General features: G+C 43.3%; 1 long non-coding RNA gene across 3 annotated transcripts; it reads left to right on the top strand.

Moving 5' to 3' along the window:
- Gm34466 lies at positions 1-21,141 on the top strand. 3 transcript variants are annotated; one of them, XR_382303.2, is made up of 3 exons: positions 1-297; positions 19,505-19,611; positions 20,873-21,137. It is a non-coding gene; the product is annotated as a predicted gene, 34466 (long non-coding RNA). The 3 variants fall into 3 exon arrangements; XR_382302.1 differs by lacking the exon at positions 1-297 and adding an exon at positions 18,722-19,328; XR_382301.2 differs by lacking the exon at positions 19,505-19,611 and having other exon boundaries at positions 20,873-21,141.
- The last annotated feature ends 2,833 nt before the right edge of the window (positions 21,142-23,974 follow it).

The raw sequence follows: 23,974 nt of genomic DNA, 5'->3' as shown, positions 1-23,974 counted from the left end.
TCTTGCTCATCCACACGTTGCAGAACTGATCTACAAGTAGCAGTCTGTGATGGAAATGGTGCTGGACTTGGTGAAGCAGGACCGGAGCTTCTCCTCGGCTCTGCTATGAAGTAGCTGACTGTGGTTCGGGGGAGGGATACTCTGGGCTATGCTTCCTAGGTCCACAGCCTGAGGGCTGACATAAGATGACCTCTGAGGTTCTGCACAACCCTGAGACTTAGAGCTTTTCTGACTTGTTTTTCAAGCATGAAGGCTGCTACAGACATTCTTCCCTTTTTCTCTGTGACTGGAACACAGGTTAGTGTAATGTGTGCTGACCGTGTGAGAATTGGTGGTGTAAATGAGTGAGTGTGTAAAGGGGGGGGGGGGGAGGGGGAGAAATGGCCTGGCTTAAGGAGAGATTTACTTAAGCATTTCATAGTCATGTCCAGATTTGGAGGCGGGGATTAATTTGGTTTCTTGTTTCATTTTGTCTTAATAAGTTAAATAGATCTATAAGTTGATTATCAGCCTGGAAATGACTTTGAAACCAAGACCAGAGGACAGCCTCTTAACTGTATGCATCCCTCACCACACTTCAGTCAAGTGTATGCATCCCTCACAGGCCAAGTGACTCTGTCACGCTGCCTTTCTCTAAGACAAAATCGGCGCATGAGGATCTTGGTCCGAGTTACATCCCCTGTGAGCTCCAAGACTTGAATCTCCTGCAGGGCAAATTTCCAAGCAAGTTTCTTTCCCTGTTGCAGACTGAGAGCCATTGTTCTTAGTCAAAACCAAAAACTAAATTAAACACAAGAGAGCAAGCCAGGAATCTAAACTCCTTCCCAGTAGTTTCTGATGACTCCCACAAAGGAAGGGAAACTCAGGGGAAGAGGAAGCAAGAAGATATATAGGTCAGAGTTGACTGGGTTTACATTCGGTTCCCCAGGCAAATGTTTCTGGGACATTGCACTGCTTAACACACTGCCCTTGTGGGTAGTCTCACCCAGTGTTTGCAGGTGTGTGTGTGTGTGTGTAGAGCTAAATATGCTGACTGTGTGAAAGAGCCAAGCACCCATCTTTAAGTCACTCCTGGCAAAGAAGCAATGTTTTGCTTCTTTGTAGGTTAGATATATGAATTCACTTTTCCGTTGCGGTGATAAAACACAGCGACCAGAGGTGAGCTATGAAAGAAAGACTTTGTTTTGACTTATGGCTCCAGAGGGACAGAGTCCATCAATGATGGGGGAGGGGGGAGGGATGGCACAGAGGCAGGAACAGGAAGCAGGGATCACATGTCATCTACACAAGCAGAGTGGAGTGGGTGGTGCTGCAAGGAGGTGTGGTGAGGGGGAGCAGGAAAGGAGGCAAGGCTAAAAATCTCTCAAAGTCCTGCCTCAATGACGTATTTCCTCCAGCAAGACTCCACCTGATAAAAGGCTCCATAGATTCCCGAAACAGCACTAACTCAGGACCATGTCAAAAACATGATATATAGAGGATATTTTGTATTCAAACTATCATAGATGCATTGAGATTATATGACTCCATCTCTGTGGGGCCATTATGTGAAATATCTATGCAAACAGAATGTATGGCTGGTTCAACTTCTAATTGTTTTCCGGTCTGTAAATGAAAAATAGATCAGAATATTTTTTAATCAGAAGTCTTCTTACTGTAAGTCTAGTTGAATTTTTAAAAAAATTTTGCTTAAAAGCTAGTTCCTTACCCCCAGTGAATTATTTTTGTCTGTGTGCAATTTGCCCGTCTCCTATCAGGCTTGTTGATTTATTTTCAGCGTGTGTTACCTAACTGGGAGAGAGTTCAAGCCCTCCCTGCTAGAAGTTGCAAACATTTCTCCCAGTTGGTCATTTGTCTCCTGATGTTGCTTGTGGCATATTTTGCCACTGAAAATGGTGTTCATGTAGCCTTAGACAGGGTTATTGATCTTTTACTATATTGAGTCACAGAAAGGCTTTCCAACTAAGAAGTCAGAAAGTCACCCAAGTTTTCTCAGAAAAATAAACAGCTCCATTTATTACACGCAGCTCTTCAACCCACTAGGAGTTTTTCCTTGTTTTTCTCCTTCTTCCTAAGATACAGTCTCCTTCTGGGTGTGTCTTAAGGTATATCCAGAGGGGATTGAAAAGGGAAGAACCCCCTGGAGGTGGTCCACAGTATCCCCTGAGCTCTGGCCACAGATTGAATAAAAGGCAGGTGGGGGGAGTTAGCTGGGCACCCATGGTGATGTCAACGAAAATAATCAGCACAGTGGAAGAAGCCTTCTCATCATACCACACCAACGCAGCTATCATCTTTCAAAGACTCTTGTAAACAAGAAGAGTGCTCTTCCGAGATTCCCTTGCCTGAGCCAGATTCCACAGGCTCCAAGTGATGTGAGACTGGAGTCGGCCTTGAGTCTCCATCTTTCTCAGTGGTCCCCACACATTCTCTTTGATGTGTGGGAATCCTCATCCCTTCCCCTCTCATCTTCCTTGCCTTCTCCCAGTATGGGCCTCTCAGAGAGGGCAGGAAAAACTCCTCATCCCATTTACTCCTGTGTTTCAATGAGATTTGTAAGGAAATCTCTTTCAGAATCTCTCCTGAAACAATAGTCCTCAGCAGACCAAATAGAAGTCTGTGGGATGAGGAGATGGACTACCAGAAGACCAGTGTCTGAGATCATTGAGAGCTGTTTTTCAACATGTCAGCACCTTGTGTGTAGCCAGAACCTTCCCTCTGACATTCTGTAACCACCCTGGGTTGACGTGGACCACTTCCAAATAAGGTGACATCCCCGTCAATTCTGGACCTCAGTTCAATCTCTTCCTCCTTCACGAAGCCTGTCCTGACTGGACTGGAACAGATGATTTCTGTGTTTCTCATTGCTAGTCATAGCAGCAGGGTGGAGGGAAGTTTATTGAATAAGTGTCTAATAAATACATAAACTGCAAATAGCATAATGTTCAGAAGGAACAAATGACAAAGGCTGTAAACTCTTTGCTGTAAGACAACAGGGCATGATTAAGTTCATAGTACCCCCCCATCTGTCTTTAATGTGCTGTCTCTTATCTTTGCCATGCTCCCTGAAATCTAGAGATTACGATGGAGGCTAGGACTGTAGGTTATACAAATAAAACTCAAACTCATAAACCTCTCATGACTTGGGTTAAAACTTCATTATATAGGAAAGGACAAGATAACATGGTGACTGTCCCAGGACTAGCTTGACAGTCTCCTATTGATGCAACAACTGTGGCCACCAATAGATTGTTTAATCTGCTCACCTAAAGATCCTGTGAGGAGTGTACGATTATCCCCATCATATACCTAAGAGGCTGAGGCTCAGAGCTTCAGGTCATCACCCTTTGTCACCCAGCTAGTATGGGAAGGAACTGGGAACTCCGCTATAGGTTGTTTTCTGCACAGGCATGCCTGTTAACTATGCTACTTTGATTATTAGGAAGTGGTTAAGGACAAGGCAGCACCTGTGCTCTTTTAGATCCATAGTTTTTCCATCAAAAAAAAAAAAAAAAAAACCAGCATGGCCTGGGAGTATTATGTGAATGGTAGAAAGAGAGAGGGGAAGTAAAAGAAAAAAAAGAAAAAAAGAAAAAAAATGAAAGTTAACATAGTACGTTTTCTCTTTATTTTAGAAAGAATTATAAGTCATCTACCAACTGGATAATATTACTTTAATCAAGTTAGAAGTGTAAGTCTCTTTAGAAAATTCCAACTCCATATGTGTTCCTGTAATGATTTCTGTGCTTTTTCGTTCCCCTTTCCTTTCACCTAAGACTGGATGGCAACGATGGTAAAGATGCATGGAGATCGGACACATCCATCAGAATGCTGAAAACCAAAGACATGGTTAATGACCACACATACAACTGTTTACATGTATACAATACAGGCTAGAATCTGCACACGAAGAAAGAAAACGCAGGTCGTATTTGTTTTGGCTTCTGAGTTTGGGCTACCTCACTTAATATTTTCCATTCTAAGCCCATCAGTTTCTCTGCAAATTTTATGTCCTTCTCTTTTCAGCCAAATACTACTCCATTTTATACATGGGTCCAGAGAGCTCAAACAACCAGTCTCTCACAAACATAATCACTTCTCAGAACACAGCTGCTTTTCTTCTTTTTGGTTGTTTGTTTGTTTGTTTGTTTGTTTTCAAGACAGGGTTTCTCTGTATAGCCCTGGCTGTCCTGGAACTCACTTTGTAGACCAGGCTGGTCTTGAACTCAGAAATCCGCCTGCCTCTGCCTCCCAAATGCTGGGATTAAAGGTGTGCTCCACCACCGCCTGACCACAGTGTCTTTTCAAAGACACACTAGCAAGTACTGGCAAAAAGATAGCCACCAGCTGAGTTTGCTGAGATAGTCGCTAGGAAGTAGAGGATATACAAGGTTTATGCAAATACAATGTCACTGTCCTTTTGTCTACAGTGAGTGCTTTCTCCAAATTAAAACTGAGTGGAAAGTTATGTGACAATCTGACTTACTATTACAATACTATCAACTATAGTAAGCAGCCAGCAGGCACGGTCAGGCACACAGTAGAGATGCTGGGAAGGGCAGGCTACCAGTTGTTCACATTATTACAGTTGTTCGGATGGCAATGGAAACCACCCCTCCTCCACCCCTGCTTCCTTTCTCCTCCCTCCTCCTCCTCCCTCCTGTTCCTTCCTTTCTTATGCTTTTCCTCCTTCTCCTCTTCTTCATTTCCCTCTCTCACCCCCCCCTTTCTTCCCCTCCTTTCTCCATGCTGCTATAAATCAAATGCAAGATTTCACAGATGCTAAAACAAGCTCTCTACTACTGAACTATACCCCTGGCCCTTTATCTTATTATTTTTCAGAATTGAGGGTTGAAACCAGGGCTTAACTTCATTTTTTTAAACAAACAAACAAACAAACAAATGGATCAAATGACATATCTAACATGTTAGCATGCTTCATTTTAGACTTTAAAGCTTTAAGAATTTTTAAAGTTTGGGCTGGGCAGTGGTGGTACACACCTTTAATCCCAGCACTTGGGAGGCAGAGGCAGGTGGATTTCTGAGTTTGAGGTCAGCCTGGTCTATAGAGTAAGTTCCAGGACAGCCAGGGCTACACAGAGAAACCCTGATTTTTTTTTAATGTTTGAAGTACGTGTATATGTCATCAAAAATTTTATGAAGGCTCTAGGGAAGAGAGATGAATAGAACAAGAGTAGGCCCAGAGAACCTTCATTTTAAAAGCAAGCACTTTGAAATAGAAAAAAAAAAAATAAAGCAACTATTAGGCAGACACAATTAATATATGCCTTTATTATTTAAGGTAAATATTACTTCACAACAAAATGAATGGGCAGACCAATACCTTAAATATGTAACAGGAAACAATGGCAGGATTGGGGCAGCAGCCTTTCCTAAAAATAAAATGTGCTTTCCTTACTCCCAACATGTACTGAGTCCCATGGAGTGGCACTACTCTAACGTTGTACAAACGCTTTTGAAGGGTGATGAATAAACATTCCAATGGAGTGGACTTTATAACAGCATTAGGAGACCAATAGGTCAAGTCAACATTTGCTCAGTTGGGCCATGCTGTTGCTGCCTGTGCAGTAATGGAGCGCCTGGCCAGCTGCAAAGTCAATAGGTCAAAGCAATTGACCAGTAATGGTGGGGGACAGGCCTGAGCTAGCTGCCCTTTGGCTCCCACGGCCCAGCTTAAAAAAAATTCAAATCCTGACCTCAGAACCACTTTATTCCTGTGTTGTGCTGGAGAGGGGAACCGTGGCACATCTCTGAATTCAACTCGGATGCTGTCACTCGCAAAGGTGACATTTGAGAGATTCATTTTCTGGAGGCAACAATTACACAAGAGCATTCAAGGAGGCAGAAATCATGATCTTGGGGAAGAACACCTTGAATGAATTAATACAAGGTGGAGTGGCTTCTGTTTTGTTTCCCTCTTAAAGTGCTGATGTCATACCAGTTGCCCCATGGTGGGTGACAGGCTGCTTTAGAAGCTGCTTTTGCTAAGAACTACAGTCCCTTCTCTTGGGCCCATGAGGTAACTAAGAGCAAGGTGAGAGCCTGGCATCTCTGCCTTCATTTTGCATCTGCCTGCTTTACTTTGGGTTAGCTGCTTACCTTTGTACATAGGCATGCTATTCAATTATAGAGTGTCTATCTGGAAACTGGTTGTATAGAACCCATCCCATTGCCCCTTCAAAGCAGAAAGCACAAAGAGTAACTGAGACCTGAGACTTCTTACTGTCAACTATTTATAATGGTCTGTTTCAGAACCTCTTAAAGGCATCTAAATGCCTTAGTTGGTTGTTGTAAGTGTGCCATCACTTTGGGTGAAACACATGGCTGTATAGTGGGTCACCAGGACAGCTAGGTGAGACTTGATAGACAAGTTATTTTCAGGTAATTCCATATGATGCTAATCTAAAGAGCTGATTTGTAGAGGTATCTAAACTCAGGGAACTTGGGGACCATTGTATGTATGTATAATGGATAGATGGACAGATGGATGGTTAAACTCCATATGATGCTAAGCTAGAGAGCTGATTTGTAGAGGTATCTAGACTCAGGGAACTTGGGGACCATTGTATATATGTATGTATGACAACTAGATAAACAGATGGTTAGATGCATGTCTAGAATGAAAAACCTCAAGTATGTAAGTAACAATGACTTAACGACACAGATCAAAGACAAAGGCATGGTGTTCTTGCCATAATTATTCTCTGATATATGTTTAGGGCTTTGGTAACAAAAGGCCAGAGAAGACACAAGTGTGTGTTTTGAGCCCAAGATAGAACCACTAATGCTTGTAGAAAATTGGTTGTGCTTTTTAAATTCAAATTTTAAATATTTTTTCTCATGCAATATCCAACTTTATTCATAACATTTATATTCTTTCCATTGAGAAAGTTTACAGGAGTAAAGCTCTCTTGAGTTCTAGCTGTATACAATCAGCAAGGACAAGGTGCACCTCACAAAAGCATGCTTTCCTACAGAGGCATATGAAGGACAGTTTATACATTTAATTGTTAAGTATAATGATCAATCAATGATGAGTGGTTCTCCTACATGCTACACCTGGGAAGAGCACGAGAGCACTTTCAAAGAATAAAGAACAATTCCCTGTTTTGAAGAACCTGAGGTCACAAGACTCTTGTCTTATTATTATTATTATTTTTACTAAATTTATTGTTTCTCTATAACTGATGCTGCACTTTGTATTTGGTATCTGTCTAGAAATTTTTCTGTTTTATCCAGATTTTTCCAGTTTTGTTGAATATAGGCTTTTGTAGTAGGATCTGATGATTTTTTTTAATTTCCTCGGCTTCTGTTATGTCTCCCTTTTCATTTCTGGCTTTGTTAATTTGGGTACTGTCTCTGTGCCCTCTGGTTAGTCTGGCTAAGGGTTTATCTATCTTGTTGATTTTTCTCAAAGAACCAGCTCCTGGTTTTGTTGATTCTTTGTATAGTTCTTTTTGTTTCTACTTGGTTGATTTCAGCCCTGCGTTTAATTTTTGTTTTTTCCTGCCATCAACTCCTCTTGGGTGTATTTGGTTCTTTTTGTTCTAGAGCTTTCAGGTATGTTATAAAGCTGCTAGTGTATGCTCTCTCCAGTTTTTATTTGAAGGCACGCAGAGCTATGAGTTTTCCTCTTAGCACTGCTTTAATTGTGTTCCATAAGTTTGGGTATATTGTGCCTTGATTTTCATTAAATTATAAAAAGTCTTTAATTTCTTTCTTTCTTGACCAAGTTATCATTCAGTAGGGCATTGTTCAGCTTCTATGTGTATGTGGGCTTTCTGTTGTTTTTGTTGCTATTGAAGACCAGTCTTAGTCCGTGGTGATTTGATAGGATGCATGGGATTATTTCAATCTTCTTGTATCTGTTGAGGCCTGTTTTGTGACCAATTATATGGTCAGTTTTGGAAAAGGTACCATGAGGTGCTGAGAAGAAAGTATATTCTTTTGTTTTAGGATGAAATGTTCTATAGATATCTGTTAGATCCATTTGATTAATAACTCCTGTTAGTTTCACTGTGTCTCTGTTTAGTTTGTGTTCCCATGATCTGTCAATTGCTGAGAGTGGGGTGTTGATGTTTCCCACTATTATTGTGTGCGGTGCAATGTGTGCTTTAGTAAAGTTTCTTTTATAAATGTGGGTGCCCTTGCATTTGAAGCATAGATGTTCAGAATTGAGAGCTCTTCTTGGTAGATTTTTCCTTTGATGAGTACGAAGTATCCTTCCTTTTCTTTTTTGATAACTGTTGGTTGAAAGTTGATTTTATTCAATATTAGAATGGCTATTCCAGCTTGTTTCTTGGGACCATTTGCATGGAAAAATTTGTTCCAGCCCTTTACTCTGAGGTAGTGTCTGTCTTGGGCACTGAGGTACATTTCCTGTATGCAGCAAAATGCTGGGTCCTGTTTATGTATCCAGTCTTCTAGTCTATGTCTTTTTATTGGGGAATTAAGTCCATTGATGTTAAAAGATATTAAGGAATAGTGGTTGTTGCTTCTTGTTATTTTTGATGTTGTTTTTATGTTTGTATGGCTAACTTCCTTTGGGTTTATTGGAAGATGATTATTTTCTTGATTTTTCTAGGGTATAGTTTCTCCCCTTGTGTTGGCGTTTTCCATCTATCATCCTTTGCAGGACTAGATTTGTGGAAAGATATTGTGTAAATTTGTTTTTGTCATGGAAGTTTTGGTTTCTCCATCTATAGTAATTGAGAGTTTTACTGGATATAGTAACGTGGACTGGCATTTGTGTTCTCTTAGGGTCTGTATGACATATACCCAGGATCTTCTAGCTTTCATAGTCTCTGGTGAGAAGTCTGGTGTAATTCTGATAGGTCTGCCTTTATATGTTACCTGACCCTTTTCCCTTACTACTTTTAATATTCTTCCTTTGTTTTTGCGAATTTGGTGTTTTGACTTTTTATGTGACATGAGGAATTTCTCTTTTGGTCCAACCTATTGGAGTTCTGTAGGCATCTTGTATGTTTATGAGCACCTCTTTCTTTAGGTTAGGAACGTTTTCTTCTATAATTTTGTTGAATATATCTACTGGCCTTTTAAGTTAGGAATCTTCACTCTCTTCTATACCTATTATCCTTAGGCTTGGTCTTATCATTGTGTCCTGCATTTCCTGGATGTTTTGGGGTTAGGAACTTTTTGCTTTTTGCATTTTCTTTGACTGTTGTGTCAATGTTTTCTATGGTGTCTTCTGCACCTGAGATTCTCTCTTCTATTTCTTGTATTCATGTTGGTGATGCTTGCATCTATGTCTTCTGATCTCTTTCCTAGGTTTTCTGTCACCATGGTTGTCTCCCTTTGTGATTTCTTGATTGTTCTAGTTCCATTTTTTTTTTTTTTTGATCCGGGGTGGTTTTGTTCAATTCCTTCACGTGTTTGATTGTGTTTTCCCGTAAGGGAATATTGTGTTTCCTCTTGGGCTTAAAGCTGTTTACCTGTGTTCTCCTATATTTCTTTAGAGGAGTTATTTATATCCTTCTTAAATTCTTCTATCATCATCATGAGATGTGATTTTGAATCAGAATCCTGCTTTTCTGGTATGTTGGGATATCCAGGGCTCACTAGGGTTGGAGAACTGGGTTCTCGTGAACCTTAGTTTCTGTTGTTTATGTTCTTGCCCTTGCCTCTCGACATCTGATTGTCTCTGGTGTTAGCTACTCTTGCTGTCTCTGATTGTGGCTTATCCCTCCTGCAAGCCTGTGTGTCAGTATTCCTGGGAGACTAGTTCTTTCCAGGATTAATTTGGATATTGAAAACTGTGGCACAGAGTCAGTTCTGGGGTGCAGACAGAAACCAGAAGGATCTTGTCCCTGACTATTCCTTGGTTCCTGTGTCCTGATAGCTCTGGGCAGGTCCATCTTGGGCCAGGAATTTGAGCAGAAGTCATGGTCTTACCTGTGGTCATAGGTGTGTCTTCAGGGACACCAGCTCTCTTCTGGCAGTATTGGGTATGGAGTGCTGTGGCATAGGATCAGCCTTAAATATTTTTTATTGTAGATGAATTTTATCTATCCAAAAATCCAAAGACAGAATTTACATATATCCTTTTCCTAGTTTTTTTTTTTATCTGTAACTAACTTAGATGGGGATAATATACTATTATTGATTGCTTGATTTTTAAGATTTATTTGTCTATTTTATGTATGTGAGTACACTCTAGTTGTACAGATGGTTGTGAGCCTTCATGTGGTTGTTGGGAATTGAATTTTTAGGACCTCTGCTTGTTGTGGTTGGCCCAGCTTGCTCAGTCCCTGCTTGCTCTGGCCCAAAAATTTATTATTATACATAAGTACATTGTAGCTGACTTCAGACACACCAGAAGAGGGTGTCAGATCTCATTATGGGTGGTTGTGAGTCACCATGTGGTTGCTGGGATTTGAACTCGGGACCTTAGGAAGAACAGTCAGTGCTCTTACCTGCTGAGCCATCTTGCCAGCCTGATTGCTTGTTTGTGAAACAGAATCCCACTATATAACCTCCACTGATACTGAGTTTACTATGCAGTCCAGACTAGCCTTAAATTCATGATGCTCCCTTTTCAACCTCCTGGGGTTACAGGTACCCACCACCATGCCCTACCACTTAGAATAGTTATTAACCCAATATTGATGATTCCTATGAATTAAATTTGGTTGCTTGGATTTCCTTTGTATCTACCTAGTAACCACTTTTTATCCAGGGTTTCATTTAGGTTATCATACTGCAACTAATTGTTATCTGTCTTTGTAGTTCTTTTGGCTGTGATACATTCTCAAACGTATTGTTCTTGATGGCCTTGGTAGTATTGACAACTGGTGAGGTGGCTTGTACAATGTCCTTTGATTGGGATGTGATTGGCTTTTCTCTCACTTAGAAGTTTTGTGAGGAAGACCCCAGAGGCCAAGTGCCTTTCCAATGCACCAAGGTGCTCATAGTCAATTAACATGACTGTGGTGGCTCATCTTCATTCTCCACTGGGTTTGGAATCCCCATGGAGATACACCTATGGAGTCGCCTGTGACAGTGTTTCCAGAGAGGCTTGACTGAAGAGGGAAGACCAATCCTGATGTGGGTGGCACCATCCCATGGGCTGGGGTCCCAGACTGAACAAAAAGGAAAAGGCAGCTGAGTGCCAGCTCTCTGCTTCCTAACTACCAGCTGCCTCATGATCCTGCTGCCACAGCTAAAGCCACCCTTGACACCACACATTCTCCATCATGATGAGGTTTACCCTCACAATGTGAGCCCAAATAATCCCTTCCTCCTTAAGTCAATCGCCAGGTCATTTTGTCGCAACAGTGAGAAGAGAGCTCATGCACACTACGAAGACCATCCTTCCTATTAGGGACAAGGAAGACGCTCTTTCAATTTAACTCATTCCGGGACCAAGTCAAATTCCATGGCCACATCTCTTACCTTATCCAGTGAAAGCCTGATGGGAAATGAATGATACTCATGAGCCTTCAATGAGCCGGCCACCAGCCTACACAGAGACTTTGTTTTTCTCTACATGTTGCTCCATGGGTTTCAGACTCAATGTCAGTATATAGAAGTATGCTTAGTATATCTCTCTTCTAAATATTGTCAGATGAAAGGGCGTATGGGTCAGGATGCCTGGAAATCAGATTCTGAGACAGATTGTGTGCAGGATGTTTGGTGTGATATAGAAATTCTTAACATCAAAACTGACATGACAGGACACTGATTGGTCAGTGGAGAAGCCCAACCACATAGTCCATGCAGGTATAACTGAGACCTCATCCAATCATGTGTAAAGTTCTGAATCTAGGTCATTTCCTGGAGATATTGTGATAAGAGTTAAGGGGGGCAGTTATTAAATGAAGGCCCAGGAAGACATAACTTTGGCCAAAGCAGTTTGTTTGATTTAGATAATATTTCCAGCACCAAGAAGAATAAATCTGTGCCCAATTCTTGGGAATGTCCTATATGGCATCCCCCATTGCTTGCAAAGAAAAGAAAAATCTATTTATCAACCTTAGTTGAGTACCCAATGGATTAGCAGATGAAAGGTAACTAAGTTGGCTCCCTGAATTATCTTCCTGGCAAGTAATAAGCATAGAAGGCAGGCAAAGCTTAAGGCAGATTAAAACAAACAAACGAACACAACAACAACAAAAACCCTAGCAGTAAACCCTAGCTAGGAAGGATTGTGCAAAGCAAGCATTGGTCAATGAGCTCCTATGCAGCATATAAGAAAGAGCTGACGTGTGCTGACTCCTGTTAGGAAAACTGGCCCTGGGCAGAGTTGTGAAAGGGATGAAGCTGGGCGGCTTCCTCTTTCCCTGGCACTCAGCCAAGCACCTGATCCATCCATGTGCAGTTCCATTCAGTGATCCCAGGCTGCTCCTTAGGGTGACAGCCCCAACAGAACGCAGGCTAGCTCCCAGGTCTTTCCCTTGGGTGGAGTGGCCGCAAGGCAGGACATGCTAGCCCGATGGAGATACTGATAGCTCATGCCTCTGCTCTACAGCCAACAGGGGAGGCATTTCCTGCTTTCTACTTCTAGGGAATCCTGTAGTCTGTATACCAGGGCCAGTGTCTCTCTCCCATCTGCACGAATATCCTAGACCAGCTATAATGGCTTGCACCCATCTGAGTGGCTTAAAAACAATAGAAATGGATTCTCTCCTAGCCTTGGACCTATTCCATGCCCTCTCTTAACACCAGTTGTTGCCTGGATTCCTTGGTATCTCTTGGTTTATGGATATAGTTCTGCCTCAGACACAATACGTGTTTTTCCTAAGTTTATATATCTTTCCCTCTTCCTCCCCCTCCCCCCTCCCCACATACACACACACACATTCTTATTTTGTATGTGTGGTATATGTGTGTAATTGAGGGTGGGTTTTTTTTTTGGGGGGGGGAGTGGATATGTGCATGTAGGTATAGAGGCCAGAAGTTAATGTCAAATGTCTCCTTAGTCATTCTACACTATGTTTTTGAGACAGAGTCTCCCACGGAACCGGGACCCATTGCTATGGTTAAACTGGCCATAGCAAAACTCCTCTTGCTTTTGTTCCCCAACACTTTGTTCCTGCACTAGGGCCACAGGAGCACACTAGCAGACTTGGCTTAGGGATCTGAACTTAAGCACCTCACTGGCTGAGCCTCCTCTCCAGCCCCTTTCCCACTCTTACGGAACCGTAATTTTATTGATTAAGCCCTCGTCTATTCTGAAATGACATCATCTTTATTTAGTTACAATTGCAAAGACCCCATTGCCAAATATGGTCATATTTGCAGGTACTAGGTATCAGGAGCCTTTGAAAGCATATTTCAACTCACAATTCCGTTGCTAGGGATACTTAGGTGACTGCTGCTAACCATAACTAAAGTTAGGATGCCCACTCTCATTAATTAGTGTCCGTGGATGAAAGGCATCTTGACAGTTTCCTTAGACCTTTCTCAACAGAACTCTGTCTCCATCCTTGGAGGGAATGCTCAGAAAGAAACCAATGGGAACCACAGAGGGGGCTTTGCAATATCTCATGTAGACAGATGCTAAGGAGAATTTCATCCCATGTGAGAGAACTCAGAGGAATTGAGGAGAGACAAAATGAAGGTCCCAACTTCACTAGGACAAAATTCACTGATTAACTGCATCAATTAAACCAATTATACTGCTAATGTTCCAAGACTTAAATCTGACCCCAGTCTATTATTTCTAGACTGTATGTCACTGGTCTTGTCAGAGGTCACTCAAAACCCACCAGCTACTGCATAAGCAAAGTCAAGTATCTTCCTAAGGTATTGGATTGAGGAGATCTATTAATGGATGGCTTTGTCTGGATGGAGACACCATCCTTTCCCAGGTAACATGACTTTACAATCACTGTCCTATTAGTGTGTTCTTAGACAGCAGTGATGATGAGCTACTATGAAACTCTAGTCACCAACATGTTAATACAAATTATTGCTAGGCATTAGGGGCTGCTGAGGGAGAAATAGAAATTGCAGGGGAAAAAATTCTGGAAGGGAGAAAAAAAAACCCATATTTTTGTGAAAGCCCTGTGATAGCCTATATAATTTTAGGCTGGTGGTTAACTGCTTTCTAAAAAATAGGTCTTTGAAGGAAGAAAAGAAATGGGGGGGGTCCTCTGTTCTAAAGCCAAACATGGTTGTGGGGATCCCAGAAATGAGTCCATTAGCACTAAGAGATCACAGAGATGATAGGATGCTGGCCAGCTGCAATGAGGCTCATGGCTGTCTTGAAGAGGAATAACAGAACAAAACAAGATCTGTAGGGAGACATAGAGCAGCCAGCCAGCTGTGCAATGTTCCTGCTCAGAAGCCTCCTGCAGGTTAACGAGACTGGAGCCTCATTCCAGCTCCCATAAAATGGAAATGAGCTGGCTTTGCCCAGCAGCAGTAGTGAGAATGGCTAGAGTATAAGTCTCCTTCCTAATACTGCTCAGACCTTGGACCAATTATCTCAGACCCCGGTTCTGCCATCTTTAAGATGTTCTTAAAGAATATCTGTTCTTACAGGGTTTCTAGAGGAACCAAGTTGGATAGAATATGTAGAATGTTTGCAATATCTGATGTTAGATATATAATTTCTGGGAGGCAAACTGCCTTAGAATCAGAGCTACCTCCTGCTGTTTAGTCTTTGATCCTGCTGGTGACAGGTCCACCACCTGGATGCTTGGCTTCACCCAGCACCATTAGCCATGGCCTTGTGCATCTGAGGACTTTGAATAGATTGGTTCAATTAAATGGGGAGCGGGAGTCCTTACCAGTGGCTACTGGATTCCTCTTATAGGTGATAGCTTAAACTGTAGCACAATTCCAGAAGCAACGGAACACACTGAGACAAGATCGGAAGAATGGAGCTTAACACCAATCACAAAAGTGAACACAACCTAGACAAATGTCTGAAGGAAGAGGAGAAAATGCCTCTAACTCCTGTCTGCTCAGAAGTCCTCTTTGAGGGGCTTCTGAGTAGAGATGCAGAGGAAAAGGGAACTCGGGTTTCCAACGATAGGCGAAACACCGCCATCTTCTTGCAAGGCACTGCTGACTGAAATATTTAGCCCAACTCAGCACTATGCAGGGATGTTTGAGTTCAAAGAAAGCCAAAATGAAGTTACAGATCTCGATACTGACATTAACCTTTGGGGAGTCTTCTGGTTTGAATTCCCCAGAAGGCCTATCCTCTTCACCTAAAAGACTTGTTCTATAGCCTGATTTGAAGTTTCCTGGACGTGGCATGGAAACGAAGGCCTCCACATTGGGTCAGGACATCTGCAGGCAGATAACTTGACTAAAAGTCCTTTTTTTTTCAGTTCCAGAAAGAGAGCTAAAGTCAGCTGACCTTCTGCTGCTGCTGACAGCTTTTTCACACCTACAAAGGCACACAGCAGGGTGAGCACACTGACCTTTCCCCTGCTATGTCCCTGACATGTTTACTTTGGTCAATCATTCTCCATCTTGGCTAATAGTGGCTTAGAAATCAGCCGTAAGAAGAGCCAAACACCAGGCCACCCTTCCTAAGTTTGTCCAACCTTTTGACATGGAAAAATGGCATGATCATCTGCAGAGTCCACACTCAAGAACTCAGCAATTGAGTTTCCCCTCCACCGCAAAAATAACTAAAAACCAAAACAAGAACAACAAACCCACTACGCTATGTCAGGTTTACAATATTGTCTTGGGTCATATTCACAGCTATCCTAAGCTGCGTGCAAGAGACTAGTCTGGCTAGACTCTGGGGAGTGAGAATTGAGTAGGGGTGTTTTCATTTTTCTTTTTTAAAAATTGCATTTGTAAGTGTGTGTGTGTGTGTGTAAAGGGGGGGGATTGGTAAATGTGCTCTCTCTGATATCTCTTTTAACCTTAACTACTTCTTTAGAGCCACAACTTGGACTAGGGTTTCAGTAAGCAAATATGTGGATTTGGGGGAGACACAAACATCGATTCGATGAATAACAATGGTCATGGCCCCTGACAGAAACCTCCAATGGTTAAAGTTTACTGGGGTGCCACATGCCCTTCCCCCACCTCGAGCTCATAGACAACACTGCCGTTCCTTGGAAGCCTGTAAGAAATGGAGAATGTTGGACCCCAGCACAACCATGGTTTAAATAAGACCCCGCTCCCCCCAGGGCTGGCATGTGTATCCATGCAAGAGAAACAAGATGATAGACCTTCCCCAATCCCTATCAGTTTTTCTGATTCTAGAATTATTAGCCAATTAATTTACAGACTAGTCCTGAATCTCAAAGAAAAGCCTCAGTTTTCTCCTTCAGATGAAGGGGAATAAATCTACTGGCTGTTGACTTTAAGAATACAGGATGAAGATTTCTGACAGACTGTATCCCCATCAGGAGGCTCTCATTTTGTGTCCTCTCACTCCCTGTTCTTTATCCTTCTAAGATTTACCTCACGCAACACAGTAAAAATTAACTTTGGGCCAGCTGCAACAAGCACTGATAAGTCTTATCTAACTCATCAAGCCAACCAGGCAGGTTGAGCAAAAGAATGGGGCCTCGGGGCTAGCACTGCTAGGAAAGTGTGAAAAGATGTGGGCAGAGCAGCTATGGAGAAATAGCTCCCTTGGTCCAGGACCAAACCTCAACAAAAGGAATAGCTGGCACTGGGTCGCAGACAGCTGAGCCTTTAGAAATGAGGGATGACCTTAATAAAAGTCCCTCATATCTGTCTTTCTTATCACAAGATTCCCTGGCAAAGGTGCCAAGCAGATTGAATTTCTTTAGCAATTAATTTTTTTTTTGTCAACAATAAGAAATGAGAGAATCTTGGATGGTTAGTATTAATGTCATTTGAGGGTCATCAAGAATGACCAATTGCCTAAACCACCGTGTGTGTGTGTGTGTGTGTGTGTGTGTGTGTGTGTGCTGTTAAAAGGCCTCTTTCTTCTTCCCTTGGAATTTGCAAGCATAGTAAATGATGAAGACACCATTAAGGTGACTAACAACTGTAGGCTGTCTCCTGTGATTGGACAAAGGATGGGAGCAACTCTCTCATATATCTTCAAGGAAGGTCTTTATGGGGTACAGAGAGTCGAGAAGACCCCAGCGATAAAACTGACCTTCCCTAGAAAGCTGCCTGCGGTCCCCTGACCCCATTAGCTTCTGACCTTGGGCTTTTATGGGAATCTCCCACCTGAACAGTAACATCTGCTGGAACTCTGTTCCAGTCTGGGTTTGCTCCAGGTTCAGCCTACCCAGATTTCTACAGCATTTGGCCAATTTTGCTCCATGCCTCCACACTCCTTTCCCCACACAAATTTGGGTCTCACCCAATTAGAGAAAGTTCTTGTAGATTCAAATGAATGGGTTTGTCCCACCTTACCAGAAAACATTTTTTTTTATAAATTGAGGCTAGCCTCTGATTCTCTGTGTAGGGACACACAGACATACTGGCCTTGAACTCCTGGTTCTCCTGATTAGTTCTCAGTGAAAGAAGCCAAAGAGACTGTTTTTTTAACAGCAGATTTAAGAAGGGGCAGATTTAAAGGTGGGAGCAGAATCACCATGGCAACTGTGGTCCATTGTTAGTCTGCTAGCTCCTGGAAATAATGCAGAAACACAGCTAGATGCCTGCTGCTGCTGTTGCTGCTGCTGCTGCTGCTGTTGCTGCTGCTCTCCAAACCTGGCCAGAGATGTCATGAGAAGCTCCAATTAGAATGAGAAAAGGTGATGTGGACAGAGATTCCAGGCAGCCATGCTCTCCGTGCTCTCCACAGCTCTGCATCTTGCCACCTTGACTTTTCCTGTGGTCATTAGACTCTAAACCCCAGATGCCTACAAGAGCCAAAAGCCAAGTCCCTCAGTCTGTGTCACCCTGGCAGTTCTGTTTCTCAGCTTGAATCTCCGCTGATCTGAAGTAGAGGCAGGGGAACAGAGAGGTTGCAAAGGTGACAGTGAGCTTCTTGGAAACTTTAGGAAGTCAGGACTGGGTGGTGGTGGCACGCGCACCTTTAATCACAGCCCTGGAGGCAAAGGCAGGGGATCTTGGAGTTCAAGGCCAGCCTTGTCTACAGAGAAGTTCCAGGATGAGGACAGCTAAGGCTACACAGGAAAATCCTATCTTGAAGCCCCACCCTTTACCCCAAAGAAACCTGGACTGGAAAGATGTCTCAGCTCTTAAGACCTCAAGAGTGTATACTCTTCTTACCTAAGACACAAGCTTGGCTCCCAACAGCCACCGGTGGCTCACAACCACCTTCAACTCTAGCTCTAGAGGATCCATTATCTCTGGCCTCAGCAGACGTCTGTCCTCATGTGCACTTACCCTCACAGAAACACACCCATAAACTTATGGATTGTGAACATACAGGCATCCCCCTTCAGAAGGATCTAGTGATTTTAGAGTTGGTGGATATTGCCATACATTCAGCTGAAAAACACCTGAAGCTCTTCTTTAGCTATAGATTTAAAAATGAGCAGCTAAGCACAGTGACTTCTACCTGCAATCCCAGCCTTGAGGAGGCCAAAGCTAAAAGGCAGAAAGTTTGAGGTTAGCCTTTGCTGTTGTTTGGGTTTGGGTTTTGGGGGGGGGGGTTTGTTTTTTTTGTTTTTTTTTGTTTGTTTGTGTTTGTTTTTGTTTTTGAGATAGGGTCTCATGTAGTTCAGGCTGGCCCTGAAGTCATATGTAGCTAAGGGTGACTTTGAACTCCTGATCCTCTTGCCCCTGCCTCCCCAGTGCTGGGATTAGAGGCATGCATCAGGGGACAGCTTGAACACGTGTTTATTCTTCTCCCTACCTTGAGATATTTTTTCAGTTGGGACACATCTGACTGTTTCCCCCATTCTTTATAAGCTATCTAGTGCATTTAACAAGCTACAAGGTACTCTGCTGTAAGATTGGACCTATCCACAGCTCATGGGCAGAGAGGCTCCAATGACCAATTATAACAGCAGTTACAAGAGGCTGCTCATGAGACTTTGTTCTCTGAGCTAGGCTGGCAAAGTGAGGCAAATCTCTGACCTTCTGAAGGCTAAAACTTGACCTTTTAATGCCTCGCCCTGACCAGCTGGCCAGAAGGGGACAAATACAGAGCAGGTTTAGTGATGGTAAATAATTCCAGGTCTTGTTTGTATATATTGTGTGCTCCACCTATAAAGACCACCTTCAAAAGGAAGGAGAGAGGAGTGGGAGGAGGCAGCAATGGCCAGAGCCCTGAGAGAAGGACACATATATATCTCTTCTGAGCTGTGTACTGCCTGGGGATATTTCCTGGTCCAAACTCAGATGGCTTCTTTAAAGAACTGAGAGATGAAGAATGACTTCAGCGGGTGTGGTCTGGTCACCATGCTTAAGGAGAGGTGCTTAAGGAGAGAGCTCCAAGCCTACTTGAGGCTATCAGAGCTAGGTTAGAGGGATGACAACTAAGGGGGGGGGGGGGGAATTTCTCCTAGTCCTTAGAGAGGATCCACGGTGGGGTGGGGGTTATGGGGGGTTGAGGGGGGCAAGTCCTGAGTCATTTGACTTTGATTTTTAGTTGGAGTGACTATCAAAGTAATGTTAACAACAAGATGTTCTGAAAGGAGGTTTGCCACGTTCACATGCCTAAAGCTGCTTTCAGTGGCTCTCTGTTTGTTTCTGAAGGTGAGTAAGCCTGGGTAAGTCAGCTGGCCGTGTGTGCAAAGAGCTGAGATATCTGAAGGACTCCGTCATGCTGGCATGCATGCAAGGGTGTGAGGCCTGGTTTGGTAAAGCTGTGGAAGGTCTGAGACATCTCCTTGCTTGTTGGCTAACAAAGGAACCTGATACAGGGTTCTATTGCCCTTGGTAGAAGATGAGAGATGCCTAGATCAGAGATAAAGGCCATGGCTACTCATGGTAACACTGGCTCCCCTTGCTAAACAAGTCCTGCATAGGCAAGGAAGAGGTAGGCCCAAGAAGATGGATATTATGCATGGTAGGTCTGTGTCTTGGCTTGGGAACCACAAGACAAAGCCTTCAACCTTATGATATAGGCCTGAGCAAGTTTGCCCTGCTTTTATTCTAGAGTAAAAGAGTTTGATGTCGTTGATGGTGACGTTTCAATTTTCATCAAGAAAAAAAAAAACCCTGTTCTCTTTACTGGGGGCACTTCTCCTCCATAGCTGCTCACTACATAAGTATGTCTTAAAGAAGGTAATCTGGGATAGATGCTATCATGAGATATATAGAAGACATCATAGAGAATTGGCCACTGATGGTGCATCCTGATCTGTGTATAGTTGGGCACAAAATTGCTGGCTGATCACAAAAGTCTAAGCTCCAGGTCATACCCTACTGGGCCAAGGGAGCCCACTAAGGCCTCAAGGTTGGGCACATCTGCATTAGAACCCGAGTCTGTCATTCAGCTTGCAGATCTGAAAGCTGCTTGCAAACCACTTGACCTTCATTTTTCTAATACAGAATTGGGACGGGGAGGGGGGAAAGATGCTTTCTTTGCAGGATTGTTATAAGGATTAAGCTCCATTGAATGTTAAAATATCAAGTGTCACTTCACCACCTGGTAGGCCTGACGTGCATGATTTTTGGAGGCAGGATAGAAAGGCAAAAGAACTTAGGGGGACGTGGGAAGGGAAGGGGGCCTCTCACTCTAGAGTCCAGAGTCTGCCTGAAAGTTCACAATGCTAAGAGTCAAGAATGTCAGCACAAACACCACGCACTGTGAAGGTTGCCTGCATAGAGACAGTACTTCTTATAGTGGTATTAAGTGAGAATGTTAAATTGCATTAAACTACGAGTCAAGACTAAACATATAAGGCCTTCCTCATTTCCCAGATATTTTCTGGCTACATCACAAACAAAACTATTAACTTGTTTACGATGGAAACACGCTAACTTCCTGAACAACTGTAATGCTGTCTTACAGACTATCATCCTATTCAAGAAACGAGAGGAAACCCTCTATTAGCTCATCTGAACTCCTTTGCAAGCCTTTGAAGAGGTAACTCTGGGGCCCAGGAAAATCCTACATGTGACTACTGTAAAGAAGACAATAAAGTGCAACCTGCCCTCCAGAAGTCCAAATCATGCTCTTGGGTGTGTCTTACTCATTCCAAGCATCTTTCTATTAACCTGTCTATTTAAATCTGTGTTTAAACTCTCCTTTTAATAATAAACTCCAACTCTTCTCATCCAGGCACTTCTTGAATTCCTTTTTGACTTCAGAAGCAGGGATCCAGCTTTGTATATACAAAGGTCCCTGGGCGAGAGAACTCTGAATGCTGGCAGCTGTGCTGGGTAGGCAGTGTCTTCTACCACCCTTCTGCTGACTTAGGAAAAATTGTATTCTGGGTAACCAAATTGTAAGACTCGTATAAACACATGGCAAAGTCTGCTCTTTTTTTTTTTCACCTTTCTCTGTGACTTAGTTCTGAAAATTGAAGACATTAAGAAAGACTTAGAGTTGGCTATGGGTTTAGACTGGGTACCTGTACTGGGTTTAAGAGATCAAATCACTGAGGAGTTTCCTCACAGTGCCTGGGTAATACTTGGTGGCAGGGGCTTTGCAGCCAAGCCACTGATTAAGCTATAAACAGTTGCCTGGTAAGCTGTAGCCAGTGAACTCTTCTCTAGCTTCTGTCTTCCCTTTTCTATAAAGGCTGTCTGATTGTGCAGTTGGTGGGAATTCCAGGAACCCTCTCTGGGTCACCTGAGCCCTTTGTCCATTGTTTCCAATCAGCTACTGGATTTAACTGGTCTCAGGAATTTTCCTTTTAGCAGAGGGAAGGGCAGTGGAGGACCTATCTTTCCTTCTAGCAGAGGGAAGGGCAGTGGAGGACCTACCTTTCCTTTTAGCAGCGGGAGGAGCAGCAGAGGACCTATCTATCTTTGAGCTCCCTTGGTATAAAAAGAGTCATCAGCGTTTCTCAGGAACTCCTGATCCCAAAGATCCCAGTTCCCGGAACTTTAATAACTCCCCAGAGATTCGAGGTCAGCAGGCCATCTTCCTTTCTCCTTCTCTTGCCGAAAACTGCTGCCAACCATAGCCTTAGCTCTGCCTTCCTCCTCCAGCCTCCAGTGTTTGCTTCAGCTCCATCTAGTCAGAGGAATTTTAGGATGTCTGTTCTCACTTCAACATAATAAACATCCATCCCATAGTATCATAGTTCTCTAGGGAACTCCAACCTAATATCTAATTAAGCCTTGTTGGGGTATAATTTTTTTTTCTGGCAATTTTAAGCTAAACAGATAGAGAAACAATAGGTAAAGACTAGAAAGGTTCACCCCAGCAAACCATGCCAAAGCACAGGCCTAATTACAGGGAAGTGGTAATTTGCCTTCATCGCTTCATAAAATTATTTCCGTGTGTGTTGCACGCTGGGGGGGGGAGGGGGGGGGAGAAGGGGAGGCTTTTGAGTTTGTATCCCAGGTGAGGCAGGAAGTGGGAATTGAGATTTTTCTGCTTTAGATGAAACTAGAAGAAAAGGCCAGCAACTTAATGTCTGTGTGTGTGTGGAGGGGGAGAGGGGAAGAGGGAGAGAAAGGGGAGTGGGGGTGGGGAGAGGTGGGGGAAGGGGACTGGGCAAGCTTCCATCCCAGGACACTAAAAGAGACAAGTTGTGGTGAAAGCAGAGACAAGGGATGTAAAAGGAGCCCGCAAACGGCTTGAATGGCCCCAAGTTCATCTTCTGGTCATTATATATGATGTTGGTATCAGGATCAGGATGGGCTCTGAACCCAGTGACATCACACCTAGGTGACATCGACCTGCACATCTGTTGCCAAGGCAACCACCACCATATTCCCAGAATCCACTTGGCTCACCTCCCACCTTTACCTGCAAATGGCTATGTCACAATCCAAATAAAAGGAAGACCCCTCTGACCTACCCTCCCCCCCCTTCTCCCACTTCTCCTTCACCACCATCTCTGCTCTTTTCTCCTACAATAAACCTCACGTGGAACTGTTCGGTCTGGTATGGTCTGTCTGGAGCTGGGCTTCTAACACAACAACATACACTTCGGATTTAAATACATGAAGAACTGGGATGTGGGGCAAGAGGCAGGTGTGATTAAGAAGTCCTGGTCAGGGGCTGGAAGATGACTCAGTAGTTAAGAGCACTAGCTCCCCCTCCCCCTTGATGGTCTTGCAGAGGACCCAGCTCAGTTCTCAGCATCCATATCAGGTGACCCTCTCTCTGGCTTCCAAGGGCACCAGCATGCAGATGGTCCAGACACATAAATACAGGGTTGTTCTGGTTTGTTTATTTGTTTGCTTTCAAAAGTTCCACTCAAAGTGGTCTGCTTGATCCTCGCCTCAGGTCTAGTTCTACAAGGTGGCTAAAAATACTTATTGCTTGTAAGAAATAAAAGCTAATGGTCCATTTCCAAAAGTATGTTGAGGTTCAGCTTCAGATGGACAACACTGGGCCCCTGATAATACCTGCCAGTCCACCTACCCTCCCCCACCCCACCCCCAAGAAACCTAAAACTTTAAAGTAAAAAAAAAAAAAAAAAAGTATTCACAGCCAAGTTTGCCAAGTACCTGACGAGTTTTAAAATAAGCCACGATGAAACGGGGTGACCAAACCACACACAGTCTTTGTTAAGAAATAAGCGTAAATAGCTGAGGGAAAGGTAAGATGCAGAAGACGCCAAGCTTGTACCATCCCGATGACTGCAACCCCTTCCCTGCCCTCAACCAGCACACATGCCATGCTGGCCTGATGCCTGGCTATAAAGTTATACAATAGTTTGCCTCATTTCATCTACTCTGAGTGGTCACTATAAAGGAATGCCTTCGTCCCTGAGGTGGCTGGAACCTCAGAAACTTCTGCTTCAGGGCGTAATAGATAATTGCCCTCGTCTAGGAAGTGACCTGTCCCATAAGACTTGGCTGTTCCTGGAATCCGGAGTGAACGTCCATCTAGGACACCACTGGAGGTTTGTGCCTCTGGAGGAAGGATATTCAACGGGCACTGTAAGGATCTGACAGTAAGATGCCTCAATGACTCTTATCTTTGTGTCTT

The sequence above is a fragment of the Mus musculus genome, chromosome 13, assembly GCF_000001635.26.
Source record: "Mus musculus strain C57BL/6J chromosome 13, GRCm38.p6 C57BL/6J".
NCBI classification, from domain to species: domain Eukaryota; kingdom Metazoa; phylum Chordata; class Mammalia; order Rodentia; family Muridae; genus Mus; species Mus musculus.
This window is presented reverse-complemented; position numbering and strand designations above follow the sequence as displayed.